The following is a 23,400-nucleotide window of genomic DNA, read 5'->3' as shown; positions in this document are numbered from 1 at the left end:
GATAAATATTTGCAAACACTATGACACTTGCGATCTAGTGTGTGGGTCCTACATAGTTTTATCAGCAGAACTGTATGTCTGTGCAAATTTACTAGCCATCTCAATAAAAATTTGCTGTATCGAAATGACAGTGGTATATAACAATTGGTTCTGTAGGGAAGTGTTCTATTTCTTTATAAAGAACCTTATCTATCTCCTGATCGACTAGGGCTTGGCAATTAAATGGTACAACAAATATGTAAAAAAATCAAACTGACACAAAAATGAATTTACACACTGTATATTATCATCCATATATCATGGAGCAACACAGATAATGACATATATAGATGGCACACGGGACTGTCATGTAACATATACAATAACAAAAATAAAATATTGGCCAAAGTGTATCAAAAATGAAAAACATGAAATACGCAGGAAGTTAAACAGTTAGACATAAAATACATAAATGACTCAGTTGGGTGTCTGTGAAAACACATATTTATGTTCAGGCATATATCCTCATGTTTTGGATGTGAAGTATGTAAGACACTGATACGGAACACTTATTGCTATTGCAGACCGTTCCCCAGTAATATGGGACCATTTAACTTCTGATTTGTTTGATCAACATTCCCGGTTGGATCAGAGTGCCTAGTGTCAGGCTGCCGCACACCTAGACCAGGTGAGATTTGTAAGCGGATGAGAAAACGCTTCACAATTATCTTAGCACTCAGCTTGATTGATTCACATCACTGACACCCATTATCCTTTACCACACAGGCTACTTTTTCTTAGTCCTGATGACAACCCTTGGTGATGTTTGGTATTAACACACAACATAGATGTGTTTAAACATCGATGATACCAATCGGTGTTCCGTATCAGTGTATCGCATACTTCACATCCAAGAAATTCGGGTATATGCCTGAACATACATATGTGTTTTCAAAGGACACCCAGCTTAGTCATTTATATAATTTATGTCCAATTGTGTAATGTCCTGCATATTTAATGTTTTGCATGTTTGATACACTTTGTCCTTTATTTTATTTGTGTTATTGTATATGTTACATGACAGTCATGTGTGCCTTCCAGATATGTCATTATCTGTGTTGCTCCATGATATATGACTGATAATATACTGTGTTTAAATTCATTTTTGTGTCTGTTGGATTTTCTAAGTATTTGTTGTACCATTCAATTGCCGATTCCTAGTCGATCAGGAGATAAATAAGGTTCTTTATAAAGAAATAGGGAACTTCCCTACAGAATCAATTGTTGTTATATACCACTTGATTCCCCAGGTTCAGCAGAATACTGGGACACCATATTAGTCTTAATGGTTTGTAAATGACAGTGCACTACCACGCCTTATATATATTGGCAACAGTCTGCTCCAAAATGCACTACTGGCTACATGCCACACCCTTGCCACTCTCCTGCCTAATGTGCAGGCCTCATTTGCTATCCGTTGTTTTTGTGGGACGCTTGGATTTTTTACAATCCCTATGTCTTCACTAATGTAACACTGATGGCAGCATACCCACTCTGAAAATTGTTCTGGTACCAGCTTCTCTCTGTTTGATCTAGTGGAACTAACACACCTGAAAACAATGATTTGTATAAGAACAGCCAGGGACTGCTACACATTGGCGACATGAAATCATCTGGTAAAATTACTTCTGGAGCACACACATACACACATACACGCACACACACACACACACACAATTATTTTGAGAACTGGACATTGACCGCAATGAAGTGTTTATTTACTTTTCAAACTCCATGCACGCTTTGATAGTAGGGTAGATTAGTAAGTGGACCAAGGCTAATGTAACAGCACTTTTAGGTTTTTTATACACACTCGAAAGTACCTAAACATACTCCCGGGACCGGTTCTCCTAACATACCGGTATAAAAAAGATACTGTTTACCTGGTTCTGTCAGTTTACCTACGCTATGAGGACACACACACACACACACACACACACTTAATGTAGTCAATGAAAAAGTAACAACATGATTAATAGTGTCACATACTTAATTAAAGACAATTAATACATTTGAAGAAAAAGTAAAAACAATATATTAATACATTTAAGGATACACTGGGATGTGCACACCAAACATATGCACAAACAATGTAATTAAATGCATTGTCTTACAATTGAGATTTAAATTCTTGTTAAAGAATTCTCACATATATACATGCACATATTCACACAATCAGTGTACTACATGAAAATAGAAAACCCACAGGCCATTTCCACATACATCCATTTCACACCACACACATTATCTTGTTTTAAATACATTTGAATGGATGTTCAGGAAAAAATCCATAAACAATTAACAGGATCAAAGATAGTTCTCCCTATTCCTTATGGGGACATTTATCTTATCGAAAGAAGTGGTTAAGCTTGGTAAAGCATCGTGATTATGGCCCCTGGCCTATTGTACGGAACAAGGATATACGTCATTGATCAATAGAAGGCAAAAACAGCAAAATCAATCTTAATATCTTTAAAGGAACAGCTAGAGGGTTTGCGAACCATTAAATAATGCCCATTTTAATCTGCACAAACTGTAATTGGATGTGCCCAATATAAGCATCTGCGTGAACAGATCTGTAGTATAGAAAATACACTATTACAATTGCACAGCAGCAGAACATACATGACAAAACATGTTTTTATTTTTGATGTGCCTAACATGGCCCTTCTGCTACTTCCATCCACCATAAATGTCAAGCGCTACTACTACCCAATTTAAAGGCAGCAAAAAGGACATCTGACTCGACCTTGTCAGCATACAAATTATTGACATGCAAACCACAGCAGGTGTTAGGATAGAGCATTTAATTGATTCCGGGGGGGGGGGGGGGTAAGTGGTTAGGCAACATCTATCGGTCAAATCTCCTTAAGAATACTTGGTTAACCACACTGTTAATCTGTATTGTCTGCAGTACTGGAAACCAAGGCCTCTGAGAGCTTAAGCAGGATCATTGCTACATTAAGGAGTCTGAGCCCACATAGATATTTACATCACAATATGCGTAACAGTTCCAGAAAATCCCCCTGTATGTGGCAGATGCTAAGCATTTATAAAGGCAGAAGAATAGGTAGAATACAGGGATGTAATGCCGGCCCCTCAAACCCCTGCAGCGCAGGGGAGGGCAACACCACAAACAGGTCCCTAATTTAACCGAAGGACAATTAATAGTTGTAAGGTATAGGAAAACGAGGGGCTCCTCATCCTGTTCTGCAAGGAGGGCCTTCAGTTTGCATTTCACCACTGATAGAACATTAAAGGCCATATTTATGAAAGTGTAATGCAATGCAACATGTCACCTTGCTGTGCTGCGCTGTGTGAAAGGAAAAGGGCAGGAATGTGACATATTTAACACCATCTGGCTAATTTCTGCCTTTTTCCAGCACTGGCTCACAATGTGCTGTCTAGCTCCAATGCAGGCACTCTTGCACCATGACGCAAGGGTGCCTGCTTTGTAAGCAGGATTTGTTTTCTCTGCAGGAAGGGACACGTTCCTGCACAAAAACAATCCTTAGAGGCATTTTTCTCTTTCTATGTGTACTGCAGGAGGAATAAAGATATTTCTCCATGTTACGCCTCCCCTGGGAAGGAATAGCATTTGGGTGCATTGCCAGGGTTACCAGTAATGGTAAATCTAAGAATGCATCAAAAATCATGGGTGTTGAAAGTATCCGGCTACAATATTAACTGGACGAAATCACTACTCTATGTATTGCACGGGCCTACACCCAATATCCCGACGGGATGCGAACTGCAGATCGTGACCAGGGGTTTCAAGTACTTAGGAACATATGTCACCCCATCAGAGTCCATATTCATGGAAGAAAATTTAATGAGGCCCCTGGAACGACTCAGAGCGGATGTAAAACACTGGAGATCCCTCCTGCTGACGCTCCTGGGTAGAGCTGCACTATTTAAAATGCTAGCCCTTCTGAGATTCCTATATGCCCTACAAAACACCCCATTTCTGGTCCCCCCTAAGTATTTCAAATCCATTGAAGCGGAAGTAACAACCCTATTGTGGGACGGTAACCCCCCCCGGTAAGCACAACACAAACTGGTCCGGAGTTGGTATGATGGTGGTATTGCTCCACCGAATGTTAAAGTCTACTACTGGGCATCACAACTGATGACAATAATTCAATGGTTGCACGTCCCACAGGACGAACCAGCATACAGGTTGGACCGGAGCCTCCTGCCGGCAGCCCGACTGATGAGGGCGCTTTTCACCACCGGAAAATAGGAAGGACTTACAGGACCAACGGCACACACAATTAAAATATGGCACGCCGCACAGAGGGCCTTGGGATGGGAGGGAGTGTTGATACAAGCCACTCCCCTCTGGGAAACGAGAACACTGGGTATACTGGCGAACACAAAGGGATTCAAAGAATGGGACCTAATTGGTATCTCTAAAATAGGCGACCTATGGGCGAAAGGAGAGATAATATAATTTGAAAACTTGCAAGCAAGGTATAAGATGGCAGACTCGGAACGATTCCGTTACATACAGATACGACACGCATTACAAAGTGCAATTCCCCCAGACACCAAATTGGTGGAATCCTCCCCTCTGGAGGGTAGACTCCTCACGGACTGCATGGAAAAAAAAGGCTACCTCCTACACATACAAGAAACTGATCAATAATCAACCAGACCCCCTGATAGCACTAAAGGGAAAATGGGAGACTGAATTGGGAGATATCGAGGAATCTGATTGGATGGACGCCCTAGCATCGGCCCGAGAGGCAGCGATCCCATCCCGACTTTAATTCCTTCTACTGAAAATATTACACCGAACATATTATCCTCGCACCACAATATTTAAGCTGGGACACACACAGGTCACCTTTGCCTTAGAGGGTGTGGAGGTATTGGAACATTTTACCATATAATATGGGAATGCCCTTTCATAAACCGCTATTGGTCAAGAGTATTAGTGATAATTTCAGAGGTGGGAGGAGCAGAAGTTCCCTGTTATCCCAGGTGTTGCATCCTCAATATCTGGCAGCCCACCGACTTAAACCTAGCCTTACAGAACTGGGCTACATTGGGGACGACAATCGCGAAGCGAAACATAGCAAAATACTGGGGATCCGCGATAACACCTACACGTACACAATGGGAACGAGACATGGATATTGCGATGGTGGCTGAGAGGGCGGTTTACACGCACAGGGGCTGTCCCAAGAAATGGACTAGAATATGGGGTAAATGGAACGAATTTTGTGGGAACATATGTGAACCTCCTTTACAAATCCCCTCCCCAGAGGTCAGTCCCTAACTACACATGTACACAAAAGGGCTCGGCATGCAATAGCACGTCATGACAATTACACACGTACTGCTGATGTGTGATGATACCACTGGCTAGCCTTTATTGTAACTGAAGTGGTCACTAAATAATCATGACATGTACCTATGCACTGTACTCTGCTTATTGGGCTTTATGTCACCAATGCTAAAATCAATTGATTAGCTGTATTATTTTACTGCCTTTATGAAACTGTCTTGACACAATAAATGTTTTTTGAAAATTTAAATAAATAAATAAAAAAATCTTGGGTGTTGCTTGGGAATACCCACACACAACCCATGGAATGCCTCCTTGGGGCAGAGTGATGGAAGGACTTGAAAAACAATTGACTTTTAAAAACTACGCAAACTTTCTCTTGAAAAAGGCAGAATTAAATGTGTTTCCAAGGTTGGGAATGATGAAGGAATATACACCTACATGAATTAGGATTGTAGGGATGGGGTACACCTCCATGGAGATAGTGAAAACTTAAATTTTGTTTAATAAATTTCCATTTTGTTTACAGGTGCTGAATTTCCACCTTTACACACCGGAGTTAGTCAGGAAAATGACATCTCTCAAACATCTCCTGTGCTTCTTTGCAAATCTCAGAAATCTGTGCCAAGCAACCACAACAGGAACTCTACAGGTGCAGATCCCCAACTTTAAATGCCTGTCTGTGGCACAGACACTCTTTTGTCCACCTTCTTTTGTTCTTTCTCTATCACTGAAGTCTCTGGTCTGATATCTCATTATCAGCTTACTCTTTCTCCTTTCTGTTCCTTTTTTCTGTGTACTACATTTCTCAATTATTACGGTTCTCTACTTAACATCACTCTCTCTTTCACTGTTCCAAAATCCTCTCTGTAATTCTTAACCAAGAGAAAAACACAATGGTGGGATTTCTCTGTATGTGACCATTTTAAAATTTCTGGGGCGCATATATGTGGCTCTTTCCTCTGTTTGGGCAACACCTATGTGTGGTATTTCATATGTGTGGCCTTAGCTGTTTTGGACCCTCTTCTGCATAGGTTCTTGCCTTGCCTGTTAGCACTCTACATTCTTCACTTGTCTGTGTCCCTCATTCATGTGATATTTGCCACTTTTTGTGCTGTTTCTGTCTGTGACTTTCTCAACATTTCCCCTACTGTATATTCACATCCCAGATGATTTTCACAAATTGATATAGTACAGTCTTACTGAAAGTGGACCTTAGTGCAAGGTATGGGCCCACCCACCTCTTGCATACTCATCTCTGCTATTCTGCACCCTCCAGGATGCCACTCCTTGCTCAGCATAACCCTTTGTTCGATCAGTCACACACTTCTGTTTAGGTTCCTCCACTCTGTGCCCCTTGGTGTAAAGCCCCCTCCCTGGAGATTCCTTGTGGTGCTGCCCTGAGTCAAAACCTTGCAAATGAGGCCCTCCGTCCACAATCTAGACCCCCATATTTAGTGGTTTGTAGAAGAAGACTGTTCAGCCTACTGTTGCTCCTGAGGCCAATCTTTACTTGTCCTTTTTGGTGTAATCAGGGAAAATTGGCCAAATTAATAAAAGATGGCAGCCAATGTCAGTGATTAGTTTTTCCACCACTTCAAGGCATGGGTCCATAAGACGACCCTTGCTTGAGTCAATTTCATGAATATAAGCTTTTTAATATAGTTTTCCTTAGCTGTTGAGCAATCGCAGATGAGGTTTAATAAGGCTCCGTCCTGGAGAGTAAAAAAAATAGAAGTGAAAGCTCAAGGCAAAGCTTACTCTGCGAAGTAGATTTATTAAGGCTGTAATTCCAGATATTTATTTTTAGTTCAAATGTTAATTGTTTTATTAAAGATGACAGAGGCACATAAAGACGTTGAAATAAGTTTGATCTTTGTGATGTTCAAAACTTGATCAAGGGCCCTCCCATCATAGATATTACTGAATCTTCAGATAACATTTACCATAATATTTGCTTTCTGTCTCTTCTTTGCAATATGATCCAGCCACGCAAGGTTGTTCACCACAATTAGGCCCAGATAAAAATAGCTGCTTAATTGATTGATGCAACATTGTTTTTTTCCATTCAGTTTACATCTTTTCATTGGTTTTGGCCATCCAAATGACGTGATTTTTTCTTTCCCCAAATCGATCTTTGAGTCGTTATCCATGTTATACTCTTGAAGTTTCTGTAGTTGAGTTTGCAAGCTGAAGGGGGTTAAAGAAAGGATGACAATGTCATGTGCATATGCTAAATATTAAATTGGCTTAAGTCAGAGTTGTGGGGTGGGACCCTCAGGGATGTCAAGATGGACAGACACGTCAGAAAAGTAGAGAGTAAAAAGCAATGGTGCTCAGATGCGATCTTCTTTGAGACTGTTGGAATTGATTAATCTAAGAGAAAGTTCATTCTTGGCCAGCTTTACTTGGAGCCATGTATCTTTGTGGAACGACACCAGAAACTGAAGCGTGGTATTGTTGTTGTCCCATTTCCTCATTTTTGTCCAGTGTTTGCTGCAATTTACAGTATCAAATGCTGATGAATAGTCAATGAAGCAGTGTATAATGAACAATGTTCTTATAATTGAAATGACTATTAATTACAATGCAATGATGTTATTAGGGATAGGGCAGCCCGATCTAAATCTAGTTTGGTCAAATGGAAGAAGGTTGGAGTCAATAGCCTAATCAAAAAGTGTTATTGAGCAGAAACTTATCGAACAGTTTCCCTTTGGTGTTTAGGAAAGCAATGAGATGGTAGTTTAGGGACATCACTAGAACCTTTTTTATACAAAGGATGGATTATGGACCGTCTCCATGAAGGTGGAATTTGCCCAGATTGTGTACTCATTGAGAATAAAGTGATTACAAGTTGGCTCCAAGGAGGAGGAGCCATGCACGAGACCAAGATGGCCGTGTGAGGGTTTGGCTCTGCCGGCCCCTTCCTCCAATACCAGTATCCTGCAAGATATCCTGAGGTCGGACCCTGCCAGCTGGCAGCCGGACTCAAATGACGCTGTACGAGGTGCTCCCGGACCCCCTGCGAGGTCTAGAGCCGGAGCTGCACCGACCAGCAACCTGCGGCCTGCTTGCCCCCCAAGCCGGAGACTTGCGTGTGGACTGCGGCTGACTTTAAGTTGATAAACACCGGGGCCGAATGCCAGAAGTCGCCGGTCCGGCCCAGGAACTGCGGAGCCAGTGACGAGTAGTCGGTGTTGCAGGGAAGGTGGCGGTGAGGGGGCCTGACTGCAGCGGAGAAGCCCCAGACCCCGCGCGGATGCCCCGAGCAAACTGGGCATCGGAGGGTGTAATACCGGAGGTCCGCCCCGCGATGTGCTAGGAAGGTGTGCAGGCGAGCCCTATGATCTGAGTGGAGCTCCGCTCCGGCTACTGGCCTACGGCTGACCCAATGCAGAGACAGCCTGCTGCGAAGGGCACTGGGGGCAGGTGACGGCGAGCTACGTGGCTCACAAAGAGTGCGGCTGCAGGAGGTGGAGAGCTAGGATCCTTGAGGGCTCCACAGGCTTTGCGTGGAAGGGAGACTGGCAGTGACTCAACCACCCGATCGTGGGGCGCTACTGGTGATGGGCTCGGGTGAGGAGCAGATGCAGTCATCCCCAGTGAAGTACCGAAGTGCAATATCAGGTCTTAACATATGGGGACAGCAGTGGAGAGATGCACTTTCTGTGGCTTGTTGGTGCTTGCTGGACTGTCCACAAATTTCTGCACATTGCACCACAGGCATTGCCAACGGGGCATCGTGGGTGTCCTTCATGGGCAGGGCGGTAGCCGTGTGACCTCTAGAGTGCCTGACTGCAGGATGATTACCGGCTTTGACCCCCCACGCTACTGACCATCAGAGAAGTGACATAGGTATTTTCCTGCGGTTGGGGTGGGGTGCCTTTGTGGTGTGGGCCGGGGGCCACCTCGCGGAAGGACCATCGTTGCTGCAGTTTTGGAGTGAATTGTGGAGTCCCTCCATGCTCCCTGAGATGTGACGGCCTCCACTAACATTGGGTATCTGTTCTGTGGCGGTAGTGTTGACAGTCACTTGACGGTCTGGGGTCACGAGGCAGGCCTGAGACTGGCGGAGTTCTCACAAATTGAGAGTGAGGAAGAGGGGTGATTTGCGCCCCGATGGCGACTAAGCCCGACGCAGACAAGGCCTTGCCCCGATCCTCTAGGGGGCCGAAAAGTGTTCAGTCGAACAAACTGGATCGTTACACGATGCAGAAAGGCTCCCCTACAGACTCGAGTCGGACCCCATTGGCGGGTGTAACTACCTTGGGCTCTCCTGTGGAACCCACTCTTGTTGACGTCATGGCTGCCACAAATGGTGTCCAATCCTCCTTGGGGTCTAAAATGGAAGCGTTGGCCAATAAACTTGACACCGCCACAATCAAGGTCAACCTGATACAAGCAGATCTTACAAAAGCAAGTGAGAAAGTTAAATCACTCGACATCAAGACTGCCAGCTTTACCGACAATGTGGCTTTGTTGCAACAGGAGGTGCATGATCTTAAGGCTTCCAGGGACCTGACCGACCGGAAGCTCGACAAATACGAAGGAAGGGCCAGGGGCAACAATATACGCATCCTTGGGGTGCCCGAGAGAGTGGAGGTCCCGGAGCCAGACCTGTTAGTGGAGGATATCATCCTTAACTATCTCAAGCCTAAAGGACTGTGCAACCTTTTCACGATCGAGCGGGCCCATAGAGTGCTGGGGGCGAGGTGCAGGCCTGGGGCTCCCCTCTCGCCCGATGATTGTTAGAGTACTGAATTTCCGCAACAGGGATGTAATCCTGAAGGCAGCTCGAGGGGGGGCCCCACTGCAATATGAAAACGCCATGCGTTTCTTCTTCCCAGTCTTCACCCAGATGGTGCAGAAACAACGGCAAAGTTTTCTTCAGGTGAGGAAGAAACTTATAGACAAGGGACTTAAATACGCCATGATGTACCCAGCTCGTCTACATGTGGAAACTGGAGGGAAAGCCTGGTTTTTCGATAACCCTGAGGTGGCTTCATACTGGGTTGACAGCAGACACTCGAATGAGCAGGAGGGACAGGACCAAGGTGGAGGAGAAGAGCAGCAGGAGCAGGAGTGATGGGGGCCGCTGTAGCGTACTAGCGGTTTTGGATTGTCAGTAGGCAGATCCACAGCTAGGGTATTAGCTGTATCCTGTTGACATTTAGACAGCTGTGGACTGCCTTGGGTTCCGGGATTGTGGTGTTGGGGGTTGGGGGGGGGGGTGGGGATTTGGGTCTCCTCCCTGTTACTACCTTTAGTTAGTTTGTGGGTTAGTTATTGGACGACAGGCACACTGTTAGTTGGTGATGGGCGTCGGCCGCATGCAGGGGTGCAGGGGTTGGGGGTGGGGGTCCGATTTGACAGGGTTCCATGTATTGATGGTTTATTGTATGCAGAATTGCTAGCACAATGTGGTTCTTTTTTCTTTTCCTTTTCTACATCAGGAGACAATTTTATGATAATGAGGATTCCATATCAGTATAATGTCAAATGTTAAAAAAGGATCGGGGATTAATGTGGTTAGCTGGAATGTGAACGGCCTTGATGATAAAATTAACAGGGGAATGGTTAGCCAATCGATTCGACATCATTCCCCTGAAGTTGTGCTGCTACAGGAGACCCATCTTGTTGCCAATCGTTGCATGGCCCTCCATAAAGGGGGGTATAAATTGGCTGCACATGCTGGATTCTCTACGGGTTCTAGGGGGGTTGCTGTATTGGTCAAGAATTATTTTCCCCTGCATGTTCAAGCTACTTGGGCTGACCAGCGGGGTCGATACATTGGGGTGTCGGGGCAGTGGGAAGGGAGAACGGTTACTCTCATCTCTGTGTATGTCCTGCCCGTTCTCCAATCCGACACCTTCAGGGACCTGGGCGCCATCTTCCTGACTTTTGCCGTTGGGCCTCTTAGTAATACGGGGAGACTTTAATGCAGTGGTGGATGGAGAGGTGGACAGGCACCCGGCCCGGGCCATACAGCCGGCGCAGCGGTGGCTCTCCGGATTTTTAGAAATAACGGGTTTGGTGGATGGGTGGAGGGTGCGTACTCTTTATAGGGTACACTACACGCACGTATCTGCGGCTCACCACAGCCTCTCCAGAATAGATTATGTGCTTGTACCAGCGGCGCAGGCCGCCATGATTCGGGAAGTGCGCCACCTGGGGAGAGGAATCTCCGATCACTCCCCAATTTTGCTTCAACTGGAGGTGGGACAAATGGACTGAGGCAGGGTAGCCCCTATCAAGGCATGACACTTGAAAGACCCCGCCACCAAGAAAGAGATAGTTAACATCTCGGAGAGATACTTACAAGAAAACGTAGCTACAATGGACTCGGCGCAGACTCTGTGGGAGGCATATAAAACCATTATTCGGGGGGAAGTTTCATCCCTGATAGCAGGTAAAAAAAGGCTAAGACAGGTAGACATAGAGAGGGCTGAGGCAGAGGTTGAGAGGTTGGAGGGGGAGGTTTCCAGGGCCATAAACCCTGAGGGTGTACATCGGCTACAGTTGAGGCAGGTTGAATATAGGGGCCTAGCTAGAGATCAAGCTAGGGCGCGGAACGAGGAGACTCAAAGCAGGGTGTACAATCACGGGGATAAAGCCGGTAAACTGATAGTGTGCCTGGAAAAGGGGGAATGGGCCTCGAGGCTGGTGTCAGAAGTGAATAGAGAAAACTCCAGTACTGTCACAGATCCACAAGCTATTGCGGACAAATTCTTGAAATACTATGGCGGGGTGTATGCCTCGGCTGGGGTATACTCTGAGGCGGAAAACAGTGAAATGCTTGAGGACATCCAGATGCCCACGTTGGATTCTCCGTTTACAAATGACGAGGTGACGATGGCTATGAGAGGTGTGCATTCCGGGAAAGCCACGGGCCCGAACGGAATTCCCATTGAGCTATACAAACTGAGTGCCAATAAACTAGCTCCATTTGTTCGATCCATGTTTGAGGAGAGTAGGGATAAGGGTCAGCGCCCCCACGATCAGCGTGTGGCCAACATAGTGGTCATCCACAAAGCGGGGAAGCCCAGGATGCTCTGTTCATCTTACAGGCCTATTTAGTTGCTGAACTCTGAGTCTAGGGTGTTGGCGAAGCTGCTAGCGATGAGGCTTGTTAAAGTCGTCACCACGCTGATACCCCCGGATTAGTCCGGTTTCATGCCACGGGGGAATACCGCCCTCAATTTACGCAGGTTGCACAGGATACTGGGTAAGACACCGACGATACAGGAGCGTGCAGTACTGGTGTCATTGGACGCCACCATTGCTTTCGATAGGATTGAGTGGCCCTACCTGTAAGCAGTTCTGGGGAAAATGGGTTTTGGAATGGAGTTTATTGATTCGGTACGCCTCCTATACGACAATCCCCTGGCTAGGGTGGTGGTAAATAATCGGAAGTCGGCTGATTTTCTCCTTGGTTGAGGCACGAGACAGGGTTGTCCCTTGTACCCGCTCCTATTCGCCCTGGCCCTGGTGCCCTTGGCGTCGTGGGTTAGGTGGGATAGATCCATTAGAGGCTTATGATGGACGTTGGAATGGGAGGACAAAATCTCATTGCACGCCGACGACATCCTGCTTTACCTCACTAACCTTTTTTGACGTGCTTGCCATATTTGGGAGGTATTCCGGTTTTGCCATAAATTGGTCTAAATCAGTGCTTTTCGTTCTCAGGGGTAACCCACCGGTCATCCCAGAGACTTGCCCGATACAAATTGAGCCGGCGGGATTTAGGTATCTCGGTATTTATGTTACGCTAGACCCGAAGTTAAGATACGCCAATAACTTGTACCCTCCCCTGGTTCGGTTCAAGGGAGATGTGGCACATTGGAAGGTGCTTCCACTTTCGCGCCTGGAAAGAGTGGTACTGTTTAAGATGATGGCCCTTCCCCGATTCCTCCATGCGCTCCAGAATGCAATGGACCCGTTGCCGGCCTCCTATTTTAGGGAAATAGAAGCCCTTCAGAGACAGCTTCTCTGGGACAGTGTACCCCATATAGCATTTTCTAAACTCACTCTCCCCTGATATGACGGGGGGATTGGATTTCCGGATCTGCGGAAATATTACTGGGCTTCTCAATTAGCAGCAATGAACCATGTCATATACTGTCCCCCAGGTATGCCATGGACCGTTGGCAGGTGACGGGGGCGATTTCACTTGGGCACTTTACACCAGACCCGGCCGGTTCCCCCTTGCGGGATCATCGGCACACGCTGTGCAAGTGTGGCATGCAACGAATAGGCAACTCAAGTGGGAGGGGAAGCTTACCCTAGCCACTCCGTTTTGAAGCTCGGAGGAACTGGGGAGTTTGGAAGTACAGGGGATTTGACAAATGGGATCTCATTGGGATCACACAGATCAAAGATATTTGGGGAAGGGCACGGTACACACTTTTAGTTCTCTCAAAGAACAGTATCATCTTCATGATAATAAGTAATATTGTTAACTTGCAGGTTAGGCATGCATTACTCACACATATCCCTAGAGCCACGATGCTTCCTGAGGCTTCCCCACTTGAAGACAGTGCTGGACGGCCATCTTCCAGAGAAGACTATCTCATTAATATATAAAAAGCTTATAAATTGCATGGAGGACCCATTAGTACGCGTCAGGGCCCACTGGATTGCAGACAGGGTTGAGATGGATGATGAAGATTGGCATGAGGTGGTTACCTCACCGCGGCTGGTGGCGGTCCAGATGAGGCTTAGATTAGTGCAATTAAAGATTCTTCACAGGACGTATGTGACTGGGCTTCGCCTGGTCCATATGGGTCGAGCGGAGAGCGACGAGCGATGAGTGTCGGAGAGGGTGCGGGGAGATCGGAACTTTCATGCATATATTATGGCATTGCACAGTGGTGCAGGAGTACTGGGTGAGAGTTCTTGATACACTGCGGTGGTGGAACTGCGGCGTAAGCCCGCAGATGTCTCAAACGTTTGGGAGCCTACGGATTTGAAGACGCACAGAAGAAAATGGATTACATTGGCGTGTATGTTGGTAAAGCGTAATATTGCTCAACTGTGGGGTGCCAACCAGCCGCCCCAGGTCCAGAAATGGGTGAAAGACTTAGACTGGTGTATGTTTAGAGAGAGGTCGTTGTACGTGACACAGGGTTGTCCTGAGAAATGGGGTAAGGTGTGGGGGGACCGGAATGAATACCACAGAAACATATGTACGCCCCTGATGCGTGAATGATATAGAATTGTATTCATGATAATTAAGAAAGTGGCTAATGTCACCTGATGTTTTGTATCGTTGGTTGTTAATAAAAAGATATATATTTTTTTTTATTTGGCTCCAAAAGTCTAGATCCAACTTTAGAATGTTAAATATAATCCATTTGGCTCTATTAAATCATATGCTAAATTTCATTTTTCGTAATCTTTAGTTCCTAGTTTTCATAGATTGGAAGAATAATCTTGTCTGATACTAGACCCGTACAGTTCGTGGATTTATCTTGACCATATGTTGAAAGGAACGTGAATGTCAGAGACAGCCTTATGTGAGCCGGTGCTATGTCCTCCTATGTTCCAGAATCTCCTAGTGCCTTTTGACCAAGAGGCTAGAAACAGTCTTGCTGCTCTGCCCATAATGTTTCTCGAGGGTTTCTGCAGAATTATTGTATTTCAGTGTTGATGCCCTGCATGTGGTCTTCCAACTTATGCCCCAACTTTTAAGACACACTTGACTCAGGTGAGCCCTTTCTCTAACCATCTGTGAATGGTATTGTGACTCCTTTTTCCTATTGCCCAAGTCTGTGTAGCCAACTTTGTGGCACAGCAAATTTAAACTTATAAGCATGAATGATTGGGATTGTTGTCTACTTACAAATGAAACACACAGTTCAATTAGTGACCATAAAATTATACTCTATGCACTGTCTCCACAACCCAGAGTGGAGCAATGTCTTATTGACTAACAAGGATGCACATGGTTTTATCGCTAATGCAATCTATATAAGAGAGTGCAGCCTCTAAGACATCAGTCTGCATTACTAGGTCCATTCTGATAAAGAAAGAATAAATACATCTGACTTTTCCCCTATTTGAGCAAACAAGACTGTAGAAGCAGTGTGTATCTACCGTACACGTTCCCCAGGAAAAAAGACAAACAGCATCCACATAAAAAGTTCAGTACTTCTGACCTAATCTCAGTGGGAGGGGGGGGGCAAAATAAGTTTGGGATAGTTAGACGGCTAGTATAGTTGTCTGTTTATCTGATTGATATTCAACACCCTCGTAATGTATGGACTGTCATGAGAAGTTGTGACCAATAATAAAGGGGCCCCAGGTGGCATACATTCTGTTGCCAAGCGCATATTGTTACCAACAGTTGGTGTAAACAGTTTTCCATCTTGTCCAAAAATATATTGGAGAGGTTATAAATTCCAGTTCTGTAACGTCATTGCTTTCTTTTTTATCAGAATGACATTCTGTGATAATTGTTTTGTAAGTACTGAGATGTTTGAAATGGATTTACAGTCAATAAACTTGAATTGGTAAAAGATTACCATATAGTTAAGACCATCAGTATCAATCCTACTAAAATAGATCATAGTGTAAAGGTTGATTACATTTTGGGTATTAGGTCTGTTTTTCTTCACTATGGACACTATTTCAATTTCAATTTTATTGAGTATATGATTTGGAACTCCTTAGAGATCCACATATAATAAAGTAACAAAAGAGCAGTAGGAGAGTAAAACAACTTATTAAAAACAGATTGTTGTTAACATGGTTTTACAAATTTTCGTGCAAATTATTTAATACAATTCTAAAAAGCATTTAAAAAAGTTAAAAATTCTACTGCAGAAAATGTCATTGGGAGGACGGAAAATAGCATCAATGAGAGATCTTGCCGATAAAATACCCAATTGCATACAAACTGGTCTCACCCACAAACGACGATAGGCCATTAGGGCAGGACAAACTATCAAAACATGTACGGTGTCTTGGACTGAATTTTTGCAGAAATTGCATATGTTGGGTATACCGTACCATTTGGCCAACAACTTATTCAGAGGAAGGAGATCCTGCCTTAAAAGTAGCCAAAAACGGCGCAAACCATGGGGCATATTCCAGGAGACACTATGGACACTACTTATTTGGATACCTCACGACTTGTTGAAGAGATCAGTGTTTGATAGATACATTTCTGTATGATTCCACGTTATTAACCGTGATAAGTGAGATCAGATCACTTGAAAAAAAATATTTACATTTGGTCCATCTATGGTGTTCATGCAAAATGGTAATCACATAAAACGATCAAGGACTGGCTACTTGATAAATTCGAGACTTTCAATTTAAGGGCCTTTAATGTTTATTACTGAGCTTTTATTCTAGATAATCGAGACTATTCTGTTGAAAGAGGTGTCATATTAAATCATATTTGTTTAATATTACCCTCGTTCAGTACTTAAAAAATTGAATATTTGACTGTTGCAGAATAAACGCCCACTTTTCATAGGCAGTCACTCTTTACCCACCTACCATTCATAATTGTCCTAAAACGCAGCATCAGTAAACATAGGAGGGAAGAAAATGGAATACCCATCCCATCCAATTTAATCTCTAGAAGTTTATAAGGCAAAATATAGTGGTATTGGTTAGTGATTACCAAGGTTAATAAAGCATGTTTGGAAAATAATTGACCCTTGATCCAATTCAATTCAATTCAATTCAATTCAATTCAATTCATGAAGCTTTATTCGGCACATGTGAAATGACCATAAAAGCACAAGGATAAAAAACATCATAATAACAAATACATCAGTATTTATAAAAGATTTACAAACAATGTTACAGATATAGTTCATTAAAAACACATGCTTTTCCTGGCATTAGCACAGTAATTTAAAAACGTGGCTGTATAAAAACAGATATTGTCCGATTCCAGATTAAAGATTAAAATCATTGCCTGATTAACTGTACGTACACCGTATTTTATAAGCATCGGTTTCAAAAAAGCAGTGCGTAAATTTGAGTACAGTTTACAAAACAATAGAAAGTGCAAAGTGCTCTGAGTAGAAACGCCATCACACATACATGGCCCCGACGGATGTTTCTTAATGGACGGGAAAGCCACCAGATGGTGTGTCATACCAAATCTAAGTCTGGTCAGTACAAACTTGTGAGATGGCCTGGTCACCATGGTTAAATACAAAGGGAAACCTTCTACCAGACTGTATGTAGTGTAAAACACAACAGTTGTCAAGGAACCATAGGTTAAGGCCCGCTTCCTTGCCCTAAAGGCCAAAAATGTACTTTCCAGCTCAGCTTTGGGTATCCTAGATGCTGTACTTAGATCAAGCAGGTTATTCAGGTTAAATATCTCAGAAAAGGAACCAACAACATATTTTACCCAAGGTATCTTAAGATGTTTATCCAGAGTCAAGCAATCCCCTATTATAGACCTATTAAAAGATTTTTCCGCCTTAATCCAAATTGAACGCCAGATCATAAGTGGCCTTAGGGATAACAGGTCTATCAAATAGTTTATGTCTAGTTCCTGGTGGATTAACTCAGTTGGGGCCGAAGGTGGTAGACACAGGAGCTTTTTTAGGAAAGAATTTTCCTCTATTTGCAAATTATTATTATCGCAACTGTGGCCCCATACACCCGCCCCATATAATGCAATTTGACCCTTGATCCAAATATCCAGTGTGGACCAGTTCTCACAAGGTGAAATACTTGTTGGTATGTCACATATGATGACAAATAAGGATTTGAAAGAGATGGGGTATTTGCAAAAGGAAGTGGCATGCACATATCCGTTAAAGATTTCTAGGATAACCATTGCGCATGTAAACTATTCACATTTAGTTTCTCTGTTGCAAATCTTTCTTATGTGGATACCTAAAACATATTGATGTAGACCTATTGGGCATACGTGGGACTCCCCTGGAATGAAGAGTATAAAGTGATATATAAACGAATAAATCAACTTTCATTTGCAAGCAACGGGTAGTAGTGAAGGAAATAATAAAGGGTAAATACTGAGAGGGTTTGTGGTTCCTTGTTATTAAAGGATCAGGGTCTATGAAAGTCAAGTCAGGATTGAAAATTGTTGCATCAGTACATTTGTCATCTATATGTCATTTTTGGGTTGTGTGTTGAATTCTATAGTGTCACAAGTTTGATTATTCATTCATACAGTTTTTTAGAGCCTTTCATTCAAAAGCATGTGTGATAACAAGATCAATGAAGTGATCTACTCGCTCACAAAGCATTTCTGCTAAAGTGGGTGAAGCAAGGATTATACTAACATGGGTTTGAAATTTCTACCTCACATGAACTGGAAGTTGCACTCAAAGAAATGTGAAAGAAAAGGTATGAGTAGTATGATGGCCCTAAATGGGTTCATTTGTCAGTTTGTGGAACACACCTTACAAGGCTTATTCAATTGCAGCTAAATCAGCTATACGCGCCTTTGCAATTTCATCTAAAAAACAGTTTGTGGTGCCTGCCCTATATTTCTGTCATGCATTACGTATGTAAGAGTGTGTGTGCTGTATAGGCCATGCTTGATTTCTACAAAAAAAATAAGTTCAGAGGCCCAGTGTTTTTCTTAGGAGCTTAGCACCGGTGTGCATCCTACACTTCTTGAATCTTTTGCATACCGGCAGATTCTTTCTCCTCCCTCCTTTCTACTTTGTCACTATTTCATATTTAACCCCCCTTTCTTAGTGCCCTTTCTGCCTTTTTGTCTCCTGCTTTCAGGCCAATGCTCTCCACCTGTAACATCCTGCACAATTATGCTCTGTAAGAATTCTTCTAATATCAAGTCAATGATTCAAATTTTAAATCAAGTGAGTGGCTGGTTAACAATGTATCAGTTTTATACATGTGAGAACCACTTGACTTTCATTTGATGTAATTATTCTAGGGCTGTTTCTGTTTTTTGTGATTGTGTGTTTTGTAATATTGCGTTTTTAAACTATGTAAAATAATAATTAGCCGTGTTTTAAATGGGTTCATTGTTATATTTTACATTGTGTGTTTTATATTTTTCAGCTCTGTTTCAGGGTTTTGTTTGCAGCAAATAAACTATTACTGAAGGAAATAAGGAAAGCTAAAATAAAGAATTTCACAGGAAAGGAACAGGTACACACCAGTTTGTTTTCAGTCCTTTTGGATACAGTGCAGCATTAACAGCAGCTCCAGCTCTTCATCCCGCAGCAACCAGCCACCCAAGTGTCATCTATCCAACCCTTCTGGGATGGCAGGCTCATTGTACGGATAAAACCTCGGAGGCGGCCGAGCTGCTAACAGCAAGTGGTACTCCGAGACTGTCATTTAATGACCTTGTCCTTCTCAATTTTATGTTGCTGCCAACGTGGTCACCATTCCGCTTGGGGAGCTAATTACTGACACTATATTTCGAATTCAGTGAAGGCGACCCCTTGTTGAAAAGCATAATCTGCATGTTTTAGCATTAAAGTCTTCGCTTATCTTCACCTGCACACTGCCTTGTCCCTTCTTCCCAAGCCTTTCTTTTCCATTTTTTTCCTCCTCAGTACCCATGGAAACAACCCGGGAGCACGGCTAACATCCAGGGGAATCTGGACCACATTTTCCAGTGATTGACTGACAGGCCCTGTGTCACCTTTATTGTGATTTCTTCCACTCACTCCAATTACCATTCAGACAGCAAAGGCAGGATGCGCCGTGCAGCCCTGATACAAAGCATTATGATTCATAAATGTATTAATAAATCCGCTGCTGCTTATTATGGCGGGAAACAGCTGATAGTGGAAGTCCCGGGGAGCCGAGACCCGCAGGTTAACTACCAATTTGCTTCTGAAATACTGTGCTTCCTTCCATCCAGAACCGTGCGTGTAAATGTAGGGACACTTCTGTTGCAGTCGACTTTTGGAAGGTAAATTTCATCAGCCCTTAAAAAAAAAACAGATGGCTCCCAAAATACCGCCGACGCAGTCAATGGGAGTAATTAGCTCTGTCTCCCCTTTGTCAGAAATTGACTGATTAGGGCGACAGTCTGGTAACTTCCCTTGATTTATTTTACAATAAGCATTGCTTGATTTGTACTCCGAATGGGCTTGTTTACAAACGATGAACGTTGCTGCTGATTGTCGGGGTTGCTTAATACCAAGGCTGTGCAGTCTTCCTTTCACCTCTTACCTCTTTTATTCACCATCATACGCTCCCTGACCCTGTGGCTCACTTTTGCATGTTATTTTTTTTTTAATTAAAAAGACTTTATTTAATCCATTATACAAAACATAATACAAATAGAAATGAGTCTAATAATAATAACTAACCAATGAACATGCTGTAGGCGGAGTTCACGTAGCCACGCTACGTGAACCTACACCAAGCGGTAAAAAAACTCTGCAATGCTACATGGAGCTCCACGAGCATGGGGTGTTGCTTGTTCCACATGTTTGCGAGACATTTCTGATGTTCTGCAACGCAGATTGTGTGTTCGGGGGGAAATAACGAGCAAACTTCACCACGCGGTCGCCAATGGGCCATGGCCATCTTGTTTTTCTACTTTTTGTATGGTTCTGGGATCTGTTTTTCATCCCTCTCTAATCTTTTCAAGCCTTTGTTTCTTACACTGTTTTAATCTTTTTTTATTTATTGTCTATCCCTCTCTCTCCCTAAGTGTATATTTTTCATTTTATTTCTACTTTTACTGCATTCTTTGTACTGTTTTTCTGTTACTTGCTTTTTTTTTTTACTTTCCTACTTCTTCTCCTTACTTTATTTTTTATTTTTACATTTTCTTTTCCGCCCCACACAAAACCATGGCTAAGGCTACTAGTAAGAAGGCCAAGGCTAGTGTGACCAGGAGCCGCCTTCCTTGCGGAAGACGGCGCCCGGAAGGGGTGCAGCCTTGGGCCCTGTTCCCCGAGATGGAGTTGGCCGCCCTTGTTTTTTTTGTACAGTGCCACCTCCTCTTAACCTTGGCAGCAAGAGCTTTAAAAATGCTCCCTCTGGATGGGAGCAGACCTTTGTTTCAGAAAATACTGTGTCCCAGGTGTGTGCTCCATGGGACACAGTGAATGAGCCAGTCTGGGGGGAATGGGGTACCCAGGCCCAAACCTGTTTGGGGACGTTGCAAGCTGGGGAGCTCAGACTAGGAGGGTGAGCACCCCTCCTCTTTTTATTGGTATTCAGCCTCACATCCCCTTTAATTTGAAGTTATGTCCCTGGGGCCTTACTGGTAATCAAGAATGTGACCCTTCCTTATATTTCCTAATAGGGCTCCGGGTTCCTTGGGCAAACGCGAAACACAAGAGAAGCTGAATTAAATAACAACAAATTTGAGAGAAAGCTAGATCTTGGTCCAGAAAGTGAGCTTGTTTTTTGATTTGATGTAAATTTGTTCAGAGAAATTAAGGTTCAAACTGTATGTATATCAGGCCATGGAGGATCCGCAGACCGACATACCTAAAGATATGATCTGATTATACCATGGAATGTAAATGGTCTAAGGGTGAGGAGAAGACAACAGAAAATATTTGAAAATTTAAAATTATACAAGTGCAATCTTATAATATTACAGGAAACCCACCTGTTAAAATCAGAGTGGCTTGAAATTGTAAAACATTGGGTGGAAAAATTAATATGCACAAATCAGTCCTGCTGTATCAAAGGTGTTGCAATAATTGTTAAACAATCCTCAAAGATAAACATTCTAGAAGAATTTGCTTAGTTGGATAATATGGTCCAAATACGGATGACCCAGCCCCCTTACAATCTTTGTACACCCAGTTAATTTATTGTTCTATCCCATAAGTATAGGGGGAGATTTTAATCTACTATTAGATCCAATAAAAGATAAACACCCGCCAGGGAGAGCATTGAACCTCCCTAGAATGTGGGAGTGGATTATTGGGTTTGAAGAACACTTGGGATTAGTCGATATATGGAAGATTTAAAGGTGACCAAAATAATAGATTCACATACAAAAATCAAAAGTACGGGCACGCTTCAAGAATAGATTATTTCTTGCTAGATAAATCATTAGGCAAACATGTCATAAAAGTAAATCAGTTGCCAGCTCATATATCCGACCACTCCCTAGTCCAAATCAAATTAACCCAAAGCTATACACATGGTGAGGTAAGGTGGACCTTAGACCGCGCACTTTTATTACACAAGCAAATCATAGGGAAGTTGAAGCTCATAACAGAGGAATATTTTCAAATCGACTCCAACGCCGAAGTTTCATTGCAAGTCATCTGGGACGCATATAAAGCCGTAGTTATAGGAGTCCTGATTGGACTAGCTGCGGAAAGAAATAAGGAAACTAGACACATTAGAACCCAATGAGAATTAGACATACAAGATCAACATAGGAGTTATGAAGCAACAACCTCTGAAATAGAACAAGAAAGAGTAAAAGATGAAATTCTTAAGAAGAAAATTGAATTATCTAGCTATTTGGAAGGAAGGATAATGAAAAAATGGGAAGCTAGTCGATTGTCAAATTACAAATATGGCGAAAATAGCGGGAAACTTTTAGTGTGAAAAACTAGAACAGACAACAGCAGGAATAGAATAACAGCAATACATAGCGACTCAGTAGATGCGAAAGTAGAGTAGAATAGATATAGAAGAAGCCTTTGCAGATATTTTTCAAGCACTGTATAATGAAGATCATACATACTCAGTTAACTTGACAGATTTATATTTGAGGGAATTAAAGTTACTAAACGTGAGAGATGGGCTTAGTGACACATTGAATGCGGAAAATTACGTGTGAAGAAGTGTTAGACGTTTTAAAAAAATCCAAGAAAGGGATAGCTGCAGGCCCAGATGCCATTCCAATGGAATTATATGTAGCTTTAAAAGAAACATCAATTCCAAGATTAACGGATCTTTTTAATATTATGTACTTGAAATGTCTTGAGCTCCCTAAATCCTGGAATGATGCCACCATTAGCCTAATCTTAAAATCAGGAAAAGATCCCCTCAGAAGTGAGTCATACAGACCTATATCACTCCTAAACTGTGATTATAAAATGTTTATGTAAATATTAGCTGTACGGATTGGAATAATTACTGGTAAGCTCATACATACT

The sequence above is a fragment of the Lissotriton vulgaris genome, chromosome 4_1 (assembly GCF_964263255.1).
Source record: "Lissotriton vulgaris chromosome 4_1, aLisVul1.2, whole genome shotgun sequence".
NCBI classification, from domain to species: Eukaryota; Metazoa; Chordata; class Amphibia; order Caudata; family Salamandridae; genus Lissotriton; species Lissotriton vulgaris.
The sequence above is the reverse complement of the archived record's forward strand: the minus strand, read 5'-3'. Positions refer to the sequence as shown.